Source organism: Mus caroli, unplaced genomic scaffold (genome assembly GCF_978045245.1).
Source record: "Mus caroli unplaced genomic scaffold, Mus_caroli_1 scaffold_13, whole genome shotgun sequence".
Taxonomy (NCBI): Eukaryota; Metazoa; Chordata; class Mammalia; order Rodentia; family Muridae; genus Mus; species Mus caroli.
Window position 1 is genome coordinate 2,037,589 of NW_028227268.1, and position 13,574 is coordinate 2,051,162.

At 50.2% G+C, this 13,574-nt stretch overlaps 1 protein-coding gene across 6 annotated transcripts in view; it reads right to left on the minus strand.

Annotated features, from left to right (window-relative positions):
• Positions 1 to 13,574, minus strand: part of Baiap2 (BAR/IMD domain containing adaptor protein 2) — a 65,435-nt gene that overhangs the window by 34,130 nt on the left and 17,731 nt on the right. The gene's annotated exons all lie outside the window — the stretch shown is intronic.

The window sequence follows — 13,574 nt, forward strand, 5'->3', positions numbered from 1 at the left end:
CAGCAGTGGGACCCGCCTTGCTGCTCCTCCCAGTTTTAAACCCAGCCTCAGTGCAGACCTCGCCTTCCACTTGAACTTGGCAAGCACCAGGAAGTCTCCTGGGACAGAGAGTACTGACAGTGGGGACTCAATCATGCCATTGGCTATAACTGTGGGTGAATCCTGGGCAGGCTGGTTCTACAGCCACTCCCAGGGGCTGCCAGAAACTGTTGGGTCAACATGGTGGGAGGTTGCCTGGAGATCAAAAGTGGGATGCCATGGCTTTGTTGCTTCTTTTTTGTGTCTGAGGGAAGACAGGGCATACACTCTTCCCACCCCACCCTCTCTAGTCTATGGGAAAGTTGCAAATGTGGTTGGGTTCCAGACCCAGACAAGCAGCTGAGGTACATATTTAATATACCAAAGTGGACCTGGTCTCCAGGTTCTCCCAGCATCCTCAGCCCCTACCTGTAACAGAGCATATCCCACCCTCTATGCTGAACGTTCAAACCATGGCTGGGCTTCCTCTCACCTCCTGGCTCTTCACTATGTAATCAATCAATCTCTCTCTCTCCCTCCCTCCCTCCCTCTCTCTTTCTCCCTTCCTCTCTCTCTCCCTCCCTCTTCCTCTCTCTCTCCCTCCCTCCCTCTCTCTCTCCCTCCCTCTCTGCCTCCCCTCCCCCCTCTATGATGATGTCACTGACCCCCTCATGTGTGGTTGGTGAACTTGACAGAGAGCTGCCCTCAATAAATCTGCCTTTAACTGGGCAGTGATGGCTCACACCTTTAATCCCAGCACTTCGGAGGCAGAGGCAGGCAGATTTCTGAATTCAAGGCCAGCCTGGTCTACAGAGTGAGTTCCAGGCCAACCAGGGGGTCAGAGAGATGGCTCAGCGGTTAAGAGCACTGACTGCTCTTCCGAAGGTCCTGAGTTCAAATCCCAGCAACCACATGGTGGTGCACGACCATCCGTAATGAGATGTAATGAGATCTGATGCTCTCTTCTGGTGTGTCTGAAGACAGCTACAGTGTACTTACATATAATAAATAAATAACTCTTAAAAACAAAGACAAAAACAAAATCAAACCAAAGCAAACAAAACAATCTGCCTTTATACTTTAATTTGGCTTGCATTGGCTCGTTTTGTGGGTGGAGATAACCTATTGGGCACAGTGACACTGCTCGCCTTCACATAGTTCTTAGTGCTCACGCTGGCCCACGTACTCAGCTCGCTTCTTCTAATATGTTAAGTGTGTGTGCACATCTGTTTTCTGAGCCAGTTGCTGACAGACACTATGACTCTGCTTCCAGCCCAGCATGTCCCTTTGTGTCTAGGAGCAGGAATGCCACATTATGACAACTCTACCTGATGCTCAGTAAGGTTGCCACCAGCCCACTTTACACCAGCAGAGCACAGAAATAGCCACTTTGTAGCCCAGGGCCTCACTGAGGCTCACTCTGCTCTTGTTGGGCACACCTTCAGTTTTCTTCCTTAGGAAACCAGCACTCGGTTTACTTGACCTCTTGTGCCAAGCAAGCATGTGGGGCTGTGGGGAACAGTCCAACTTCTAGCACATCAGGGCCTGACCTCTCTGTAGTCGAGGAGTGGCCCCTAAATTATATTTTTCACAGCAGCCGCACCTTAAAATACTCAGTCTCGGGCCAGTTAAACAGTTCGGCAGGTAAAGATGCTGCCGTCTAGCCTGACAAACTGAGTTTGATTCTGTACCATACGGTACAAGAAGATACAACTCTGGCAAGTTGTCCTCTGACACCACCCCATCACCACCATAAGTACAAATATAAATAAAAATGTAATAAAATAATTAAAACATCCAGTCTTACTCCTCCCTCCCCCAGAAACTATAGTGTTCTTATAATATGCAGATGACAAGATGCTGAAGGGAAGAGAGAACCTGAGAGACTGAAGGTGGCAGAAAACTGGAGTGTAGATCTTGCCTGGGCTCAGTGCACTGAGCAGCCTCCTGCAGATATGCTGAGGCAGGAAAAGATCAGACTCCACCCAAGGCCCTTCAGGCCCCAGGTGAACCCCAGGTAAAGGGCCCCTGATCCAACATGGAGAGGGAATGACATTTTCATAGATCTGAGCTTGAAAGGGGGAACATCTGGCCAGTAAGATGGCTCTATGGGTAAAAGCACTTGCTATTCAGCACAGTGACCTAAGTTTAACCCCCAGAGCCTATATAGAGGTCCATTGCCTACCTGCTGGATGAAACTGTCCCCATGCAGAAACGGGTGGCCTGTGTAATAGACCTCAACTACAGGAAAGGGCTACAGCCCTGACAGACAGACAGCAGGCGTCAGTCCAAGCAATGCCTGGTTGCCAGAGTTACTAGGACTCGGTCTCCCAACGCTGGGAAGGCCCAGCTGAGCAAGGGCTGAATGCTGCTTGTCCCCATTACTATAGGCACAGCATCCCCTGCTGAGGGCCGTTGCTCGGACAGCCCCCTCTTCTGAGCAGCAAGGGTGAGCAAAGCATGAAAAAAATACATAAGAGAAAAGAGCCCCCAGGGTCTCTGAGTAGTAGGTCCCTGGTGGCCTCCTCACAGAGACAGAGGGAGCACTGCCCTCTGAGATTCTTCTACCAGGTGCCAGGATGGGTGTGGTGGCAAACCTGCAGGGGTCCCAGCCAGACCCCAAGTCATGCTCATCCAGCCAAAGCTCAGTGCACAGTCCTGTGTCCTAGATCTCAGTGGGTTCCCTGGGCATTCTGTGGAGAAGCCAGCTGGCAGGAATAAGGATCCAGGAGAACTAAGTTTGTTTTACATACCATCAGGGACTCTGCTCCTGGACCCTCCAAAGTAAGAAAGGAAAACACACACACACACACACACACACACACACACACCACCACCACCACCACCACCACCACCACCACCACCACCAGAGGTGCCAGTCAGTCAAACCCTTGCAGGTTCAGGAAACTGGATCCAGCAGCCACAGGACCCCACGTGAGCCCCAACTTTAAGCAGCATCTGAAGACCATCCCAGAAGGACACTTAATAAGCACAGCTGTAACGTGGCCACTGTGCTCTCTGCTGGAAGAGGGACAGGCCTCCCTCAGACCATGGGAGTGGCTGAAATGCTCCATATGCAAAGTCTTAGAGGGTGGCAGACAGGGACTGCTTCTCTGTAGTCAGCAGCAGCCCAGGTGGAGTTGCAGGGTCTGGAGAGGAGGCACCTGCATCCCCTGGATGACTGGAGATGCTATAGCTTCCTAGAGGTCAGTTTGCCCCCAGAGCACAGTAGGAGCCTAACAGTAGGAGCCCTGTGTCAACAGTGGGTACTGAGGCACAACAGTGCTCGACGGCTGAGCACCCCAGTCATTCTGAGAGGAGCCAGAACTGCCATCCTCTCCGCAGTAGCAGAGGGGCTCTATGCCAAGGGGTCAGCTGCTCAAACCTGGCTGGAAGCACACATTACCTTCCAGAGCCTTCTGAAGCAAATATCCATAATGCTCAATTATTCTGGTGGCTTCTAGAGCGGAAAGGCACCTCTGAGAGCTAATTAGCATACGCCTGAACAAGGCCCGAATATAGAGCTCTCATTAGGTGAAGACAGACAGCTGAGGGGGCTGCCAGGGCACCGTGCTGTTAAAACCACCGGGAGGCAAGAGGGGCGGACAGGAGGTGAGACAGTCAAACCCTCCCTCACCCCCCCCCCTCACTGGACAGTTACCAATCCTGCCTTCTCTCAGCTACTCTCCACACACTGGCTCCTCAGACGCTCTTCACCCATCTATGGGAAAGCCAGAGTGGAATGCAGCCAAGGGGGTGACCAAGAGAAAATCAATGGCTGTGTTGCCATGGTGATAGCGGTAGACAGCAGAGCTTATAGTCATGTTGTTCTGAAACAGAACAAGTCCAAAAGCCACCTCAATGTCCATATTGTGACAACAGTTGGACCATGGATACTAGGGACTCTGAGGAAAGTAGGGAGAGGCAGCACCAAGTTCAGGCTTGCATCCAATGTCACCATTGTCCTGAGTCACTGACCACTATTTCCATTTTGCCTGCTCAGGTTCCTGGATCAGTGTCATCCAGGGGACTGCTCCTATCTGAGGATTTTCAGGCACCTTAGTCAGTTGTGGACCACATGTCTTCAAGTCATTGTACAGAGGCAGCTGCTGCACAGGTCCCACTGTGGCAAAGAGACAAAGATGTTGGGACAAGACCTAATGTCCTCCCCATATAGGTGAGCAGTCAGAACCTTAGCACAGCTCCAGCAGCGTTGGGAACAGGCTCTCGGGGCTGCTCCCTGCCCTTGTCCACTAGAGATCATCTCAGTGAGACCTGCTGGTCCTTAGTCCTATCTGACTCTTCTTCTACCCGGTGTCTGTAAGGAGACTCAGGTCTGATCGGAGAAGGAAGTGACCATGTCCCCACTCCCATCCATGGCGCTTAAGCTCCATTGGTAAAGCAAACTTGACCCTTTGTGTGAAAATCCAAGCTCCTGCCCACAGTGGACACATAGAGTCCACTATCTTTTTTTTTTTTTTTTTTTTTTTTTGTTTTTTTGTTTTTTTGTTTTTCGAGACAGGGTTTCTCTGTGTAGCCCTGGCTGTCCTGGCATTCACTTTGTAGACCAGGCTGGCCTCAAACTCAGAAATCCACCTGCCTCTGCCTCCCGAGTGCTGGGATTAAAGGCGTGCGCCACCACGCCCGGCTAGAGTCCACTATCTTCTTTCTGGGTAAATTTACCCCTTAAAACCAGCCGATCCGAGGTAACAAGCATACCTCAAAGGCTGGTTAGCAATGTTGCTTTGTCAGCCTGGTACAGCATCAACTCTGAGTCCTGAGCAAGCACTCCAGCGCCTGGGAACAAGGATGGACTCCATGGTATCCAGGAATACACTGGCCAGGCTGGGGATGGTATGAGGATGTTGCTTCACAGGGTAGGAAGCCCGACAGGGACAGGTGCCCAGGCCACCAGCACTTTCACATGCTCAGCAGCACCAAGACCTCAGAACTCTAGTGTCCTGAGCAGAAAGAAGTGCTACTGATGTGGAAGACACCGGCAACTCGAGCCGAAGTCCATTCTGGGATCCAGCTACCTTGGGGATTTGACAAAAGTTCCAGCAGACAGACAGACTGGAGGCGAAAGGTCAACGGGCAGCTCAGAACCTTCCTGAGGGCTGCTGTCCCATGGACCAGCGCCTGTCTGATGACTGGGCTCCAGTCTGCCTTTCATCTCTTCAGCATTCACTGTCCTCTGACACTTCAGAGACGCGTCTAGCATTCCTAGACGTTGTGTGGATGTGCGACTGTCTATGCCATACTCACTTCAGCTTGCAGGCTATCCAGGACATGACTGAGCCCGTTCTCCAGTGATATACTACTTTCATGAGCCCCCAGGTCAGGGATCAAGTGCTTCCAATATAAAACTTATACCAAGGACGATGTAACACAAGCCCACAGAGTTGTTAAAAGATTTCAGTTATTAAAAAGATAGGACCTGTTACTGTTAGTTAAAACTTGTTTTTAGATTTATTTTATATATACACAAGTGTTTTGTCTGCATGTGGATATGTGTACTAGTCAGGCCCACAGCTGGTTGTGAGCTAATATGGATTCTAGAAGCTGATCCCAGGTTAACTGCTTAGCCATCACTCCAGCCCTTTTTTTAGTTTTTTCACACAGACTCTCATGTAGCCTTGGGCTATATAATCATACTGTCTGGGCTCCCCCAGTGCTGGGATTACAGGTTTGAGCCAATCCTGCCGCTTCCTCCTTTAGGATCGTTTTGTGGTTCATTTATTTGATTTTGTTTTGGGGAGTACTTTAAATTAAGTCTCAAAGCCAAGTGATTTCAGGGGTCCCTGGTTTGAGGCCACCTCAACTTCCCTCCTGTATACATGCCAAAATGTACATGATCTAACCCCTGTGGCAATTGCTCTTTAGGGGACCAGCTACATAGATGCCTTTCATCTCAGACTGGGCTCTTGACTAGTCTTACTACTAGACAAGAATCCTGTACTGTTTGCCACCTAGGGCTACTGGAAGACCCTCGGCCCTCTCTGTACCTGCCCATGTTTCTGACAGCATCCAGTAGCCCACCTCTCCTCATTGCAAAGGTCTGTTGGGAAGCGTAGGTCCCCATTCTCTCAGCTGCTGTGGTCTGTATGCAGGTGCCTGATGTGTGTGCCCACATTCCTGATGACCATTGCCTTAGGGAAGCCCAGGGAAGGAGAGGCCTGCCCACAGAAGCCGTTGGCCACACCTGGAGTGACCCCATGTCAACTTTGACTGAAATGTGAGCATCTGGTGATGCAACACAGGAATGGAGGATGTGGTAAACAGGCTTTGACCGGGAGCACATGACCGACCTACAGACCTACCTATGAGGCTCCTGGGGCTCCTGGAGCTATCCTGGCTCCAGGGTCTAGTTCTTATGACTTTGTCTTTATGCTCACTGGTATCCCTTTGGGACACTCAAAGGGAGCATGGTTTGATAGAGCCAATGAACACCCCTGTCTGTTGCCACCCAAGGACTCAGGCAGAGCCAGCAGTTGTGAGCCAATGTCTTCACAGGCCGCAGGTTGAGCTCTAAGTCTACAGTAGCTGTGCTGCTCCCGCACTGCCAAGAAATCAGTGGGAACCACCCGTTGAAAGGAGACCCCTACGGCCACCAGCCCTGTCTCTGTTACGCTTACTGATATTCCCACCACAGAGCAGACCTGGAGCTGAAGAACACGGACACCCGCTGCGTCTTCTCTGGCTGTCACTCGGCTGCTGCCCAGGTTTCAGCAAATCCAATTCAGACTGCTATTAATCTCTCCAGACAGAGCCTCAGTGAAGCCCCACAGAGCTCTCAGCAGGTGGCCAGGCCTGCCACACAGGAGACCTGGCCACCTGAGCCCACCCAGTTGGCAGCTCTAGAGCCTCAGCTGAGTCTAGCCTGGCAACTGCCCAGTGACATCTACAGCGTACTTTTAGAGTAAAGCATGGGACCCTGGCTGGAGTCTAAGAGACCCCTGTGAGCCTCACTTTTTACTATGGAGATGGAAGGGAGAACTAGGGAAGCTTGGTGCCTTTAGCTAGGAAGGGGGACACCACCCATGCCTGGCATTGTCAGGCCCTCTATTCCTTTATTGTCTTTATCCTGAGCAAGCAGCTAGCCCAGTCAGGGTCCTCTATAATGTTCAGTGAACATAGCTCCCTGTGAGGGGGTTTCATTAAGACCTTCAAACAGTGCCTATCAGCATTTAGCAGTCTTTAAGATAGAGCCTGCACTGTTAGGGTCTGACAACTGGAGACACATCTGAACAGTTGCTGTCATGTTCCCAAAAGAGAGGTTGGGGTCATAGCCTCTTTTTTGAGATGGAAGGTGGACACACACAAAAACGCCCTGACCAGGTGAAGATGGGCTCTGCCTGACCTAAGAGGAGAAGGACATGGCTAGACCATCTTACAGCCTCACAAGAAATACCGGTGCCCAACGAGCTGGCACCTTCAAAACTACCTCGGCCAATAGGTGCCACTAGGGGCAGCTTGAAGGCCTCTCAGGGTTGAAAGTCTACAGCCCCCTATGTCCCAGAGACCTGGGTGCCTGGGGCCACCCAGTGTGACTGGCTCGGTGAGCCTGATACTGGCAGGAGAGCAACTGATGCTGCAGCTCCAGGCCAGCCTGGACCACTGGAGAAACTCCTCAGTTCAGGCAGGACATGGCCAGTCACACCTCACTTGGAGACTCCATGCCTGAAGCCAGGCTGACTGACTGACTGTGAGGCAGGGTTGCAGTTGCCTGTGTATGAGCATCCCTACTCGCAGGCTGGGAGCAGCACAGAGCACCTGCTCATTCCCTTGGAGCCTTGTGAGGCTTAGCAGACAGCAGAGCCCCAGCTGAGGCCTGGGGCTCTCAGCAAGTACACACAAGTCCCTGTGATCACAAACAAGTGTGCTGCAGGCCCTGGCAGGTACAAAGCATCCCTTTAAAGGAAAGAGTACTGAAGAAGCCTCCAGAGACAGGAAAGGGTTGAAAAGAACAGTCGGTTCCATGGGCAGCCCTGACCACAGCCTTGTGCAAACACGAAGCACATCCCTGCTGAGGACTTGGGACACGGACTGCATCGGTGGATCCTGATCACATGAAGGGAATGAGAGTCCTTCTCAGTTAGGGTGACCTTGCTCACTGCAGTGGCTGTTTAGCTTCAGACCTCACACCTTCCCAAGTCCACAGGATGACCAAGGACAGGCCACGGGCAGCTAAGTGACCCTTGTTGAGTGGAGAAGAGAACACCTGAGCACCCGCCCACCTGCTCATGTGTGCACACCCCACCATGGACATCCAAACTCTGGTCCCTTCCTCCCTGTCTCAGATTTAGCCCAGTTCTATACACCCAGCCATCTTGGACTGCAGAGCTGCAGGTGGTTGTCCAACAGGCTGGTGTATAGCCCACTGAGGAAGTACATGAGGGACAGCCCAGCTGCTGTTGAGACAGGCTGGATAGGTGCTTTCCTCTGACAAGTGTGAGAGCTACATCCATGGTGGGCACCCTAAGGCCCAGCAACAAGGTATGCTGTGGCTTTGCCCTGCTCTGTGTCCTCCATGCCAGCCCCAGAGCTGCCAGCTAGCAGTTATGGAGCAGAGAGAGATGCTCAGGCAAAGTCGGAAGGGTAAGAGCCTCTGTGGGGACCAGCGAGTGCACACAGCAGAGCTCCTGTCTCTTAGCTCCACCTGCTCAGCATCAGGTCACCATCCAGGACTCCTTGAGCACGGGAACAGTGCATGCCTCCACAAATTCATGAACAGCCTGGAGCTCATGCCTGGCTGGATACCCACATCATTCTAGTCAGCCCCGGTAACAAATAACCCAGTAAAGCAGAAGCAAGGCCCAAATGCACAGATCACAAAGTGATTTCTGTGCACAGGGCTTCCCTGCCCAGTTACAGCGACTGCCAGTTGTTTCTGGCACTAGGGAATACTCTGACACAGACAGAAGCAGGGGATCCAGAGGTAGGAGGCAACCACAGACTAACAAGTGGGTGGCTACCGGCAGGGGCATCAGACGGGCTGTGTGACGATGCAGAGCTCAGAGCTGCCCTCTGTCCCTGACTAACCAGCCTGCTGTATCAAAGTAAAGCTCTGACAGACAGGCTGCAGACTTTCTCACGGTAGGGAGATGAGAGGATGGTCCCTGCATGAGCCTGCAGGCTCAGGCCCTTCCCCAGCTGTGAGGCCAGAGTCTGCAGTACAGAAAGACTGAAGATCAAAGGCTGGCACTGCCTGGCGGGGCCATTCACTTACTCCAAAAGAAAGAAAAGGAACAAAGACGAGTCTCTAGGGGATCATTTGAAGCAAGGTGACTCCCTGGGCATTCACTGTCCAACAGCAGGGAGGTACTCTCTGCAGAGATAGGAATGGGTGCTGGTGGCTGCTGCCTGTCATCTTCACAAGGATGAGGAGGAAGTACAGGGTCCTACACAACCTTAACAATGCTGTCTCTCCAGTGGACAGAGCAGGAGCCAAGGGCAGCTTTGCATGTGGGAAAGCACTGGTGTGTGTGTGGGGGGGGGGGGGCAGCGGCAGAGATAAGGCAGAAAAAGAAGGGAGGAAGGAGGGAATTAGCCAGGTTAGGTCTACTAACCTGTGTGCTTGACAGCCAACACCTGCTCTGTGCAGCCAGGGCCCTAAACTAGAAAGGCCAGGAGAAAGGCCCATAGTAAAAGGGTGAGCTTATAGGCCCTACTCTGCTGGGTGTCAAGATCTGACCATGGAAGTCAGATGCAATGCTACATGCCTGTGGCCTAGCTATTTCCCTGGTTGAACAGGGAGGATGGAGCTCTTGGGACTCAGAGCTAGCCCAAGACCAGACTAGACATTACAGCATAACCATGCCTCAAATAAGAAAGAACAGTCCCTGAAAACAACTGATTAGGAAGCAATAGAGGCTGATAGGCTGATCTGGATAGCGTCTCCAATGTGGGGCAGGCCAGAGGCTTCTTCACCTTGGGAGGGGTTACATGCCCTCGGGGCTCTAAAGTTCCTCAGTGGGAACCTTACAAATCTCGACCAGCTTATCTTGGACATGCTGACCAAGTGATCAGAAATGAGCGAAGTTACAGACAGGAGGAGGAGAAAACCAAATAGTTTTTAAAATAGACTACAAATAAGGTCGTCTCCTGATGATTTGGTCTGACTTACCAGACACAACATGCAATAGCACAACATATATACACTTGATAGCACAGTCTATAAATATGTAAGAGACACAGTCAGGAAGAGCGGCCACTCTGGGTACTAGGAAGCAAGCAAGCCCTGTTCCGCAGTGGCTGCTGTCAAAGGCCATGGAGTCTTGGAGCATTTAGCTTCTAAAGGGCTCAGTCTCACATCTCCTACGAACCAGCTTGCTCACAACAGCAAAGCCCACTGGGAATAACTCAAGTATAACCAAGAGAAGACCAGAGAACAGATGGTTAATTATGTGTTTATGGAATATTCTACAGCAGTGAAAATGAATGCACCCACTGCTGGCGACGGTACAGATGGGTCCAGTGCAGAAGAACAGCAGGTCACACATATCAATCTTCCGGTAGCTGACACTTGTGGCATAAGGTTTATTCCATGGCCCTGGTTATCCACAGCTCCGCTTCTCTCTTCGGCTCGCCACCCTGCTCTGGATTATGAACATTTCTGCACAGACGCATCCCCTACTCCTCTCCTCCACGCTACCCAGTATCTCCCTTCACCTCTTCACCTAGGATGCCTGACCATGCAGATCACAGACCACCCCACCACTGAGGCTGCCACCAACCCCAGCCTCACCCTAGATGCAGCCAGGTAACTTCAGAGCATCCAGAATGGTTTTAATAGCTTACAAGGAGTGAAGACCAAGAACACAGAATAAAATGAATATGGTACTAAATTCAGCAATACTACTCAGCGTTAAAAGTGACAGATGATGCTTTCAAACACTAACAAAGATCCTTCCTGAATTCACCAGCCAAGCTAGCCAGAGACAGGAAAATATCAAACCTTACAGGAGAAACAAGATTTCCCCAAGAGAGTAACCCAGGAACAAAACAGACAGGCTTCCAAGAGACCAGGGGCTCCACCTGAGAAGGAAGAAGCCAGGTGACCAGGAGACTGGAGGGACAATGGGTTTTAAAGAGGGAGGAAGAAGAAACAAATGGGCAGATGAACCCAGGGAACGAACAAAAATGATTCCAAGAGCAGTCAGTGGTTTGGGAACAAATCAATTAACATCAAACGAGAATTAGAAGAGCTATAATGTATTCCAGAGAAAAGCTGTTATAATAAGAATCATGACCAGAGTCATAATAAAAATCAATAAGCTTCCAAACTAAAGTCAACGATTAAATTCAAAATTAAAATTAAACTGTTCTTCCTCCTAAAAACACCACTAGGCCAAGCCTGTTAGTGCATCCCTGTAATGCCAGCTCTTGAGAGGTGCAGGTAGTTCAAGGCACGTTCCATATATGGTAAGGCACACATACATAGTACATCCATACACACAGCCAAAAGGAAAAGATGCATGAGACTCGAGTTTCATCCGTAGCATCAGGGAAAAAAAAAAATGACAAAATGAAAGGCCAGGCCGGCCAGATAACTCAGCAAGCGCCATGTCACTAAGCTTAGCAAACTGTTAGTTCGTTCCCAGTGACACATGTGGTAGGAGATATTGCCTCCTAGAAATAGTTCTCGGACAATCACACTTGCTCAACCCAAATAAGGAAGTATAATAATCTTTCTAAAAATATTTATTTATTTTTGTTTTTCTTCAAGACAGGATTTACTCTGTGTAGCCCGGGCTGTACTGAAATGCACTTTGTAGATCAGGCTGACCTCAAACTCTCTGAAACCTGCCTGCTTCTGTCTCCCAACTGCTGGGATTAAAGGTGCGTGCCACTATGCCTGGTTTACATTTTACTAACGGTAAGTGACAACTAAGCCACCATGCCTGGTTTACATTTTACTAAAGGTAAGTGACAACTAAGCACGTGAAAAGATGTTGAACATCATTAATTAAAGAAATGTAAATTTGGAAATAACCCCAACCAGGAGCAGCCTAGATGGCCCTCAAAGGTGAGGATATACTGAGCTGTGCCACCCAACAGACAGTATGACATGGCCTAAGAGTGCGAAGAGGGGCCAGGCAATGGAGCCTATGGAGTCCCCGGTAGCACCGCATTTACATAGACCTTCGATTGATGGTACAGAGAGCTGATGAGTAGTTAGTTACCTGGGGTTGGGACAGGGATAGGGGGAGGCCTGACTATAGAAGGAATGGACAGGCTCACCATCGTACACACAGGAAACTCCTCACACATTATACTCTAATATCTGCAGCTGATGCTTCATTCCCCAATAAGGCAGCGAAATCAAGCCATCTCAAAGAATTATGGATCTCAGCTGGGAAGAGGACATTTACTACTATCATAAAACAAAACCTTTAAAACTGTGTATTGATTTTAACAAAGATTTTAATAGTTGTATTGGGTAAGGTAAGAGGATAGCATCAGAAAGCAGACTCCATCCTAAGAATTCCTTAGCATAAAGTTAAAAAGAAGAGACAGCATGAACCTGCCTTTCAGACTCTTGGAAGCCAACAGCACATGGAAGGGAGCAGCTGACTGAGCGGGAGCCGTGGGCAGGGAGGGGGTGGGTAACAGGGCTGACTTATTTTTAAAGCAAAGCAGTGCTGCTTTAATACAGACTCCAACCGTTTGCTCTAACAACTCCACTCCCAGGTATTTGCCCAAGAGAAATGAAACTTAAGCCCACACCAGTACTTCACACTCCTGCTCAAGGCAGCAGTATTCACAGCAATCAAAGCAGAAGCCACTCCAATGTCCACTGGCAGATGAACTGGCCAGGCGTGGTGACACTTGGCTGTAATTGCAACACTAAAGAGAAAAGTTGGAGCTAGATACAGAGAATGGAAAGAAACTCACAATACACAAAGCAAGCCCAGTGAATCCTTCACTTTCAGTGGTGAAACATACCCTGTGAATCACACCAACAAGCCTATTGGTGAGAGAAAAAGACCTGTGTCTTTGCCTGCAAGCCATGGCACAAAGGAGACAAGTCTGAGACCTGGAATTAGCATATGCATAAAGAAATTCAGTTCTAACCAGGGGTGGTGACACTGGTCTTCAATCCCACCACTGGGGAGACACTGGCAAGTGTATCTCTGCGTGTTCCAGACCAGCCTGGTATAGAGCTAGTTACAAAATAGCCAGGACTACACAGAGAAACACCGACTTCTTGTTAGTTTAGGGAAGCTACTGGTTCTAAACCCCACTGCCTGGGTCTCTCAGAACATCTTTCTGCTTCCTTCTGAGCACATCTACCCGGGGACCACATCCTGGAATGGTCCCCAAAGGGAGGCATCTATGGCTAAGGCCAGACGCAGAAGTTTATCCTCAGTGCTCATGGCTAGTGAAACTAGCCTGAGAGCTGCAGATAAACAAAGGGCTGCATGCCACAGCCTACCTCATAGCCCAACATCCCTGTGAGGGACAGGAGACCTCAACCACATAGTACCCACATCTTGGCTCAGGAAAACCAAGAAAAGCTGGGTTCCTCTAAAGCCCAGCTTGCAACATCACCT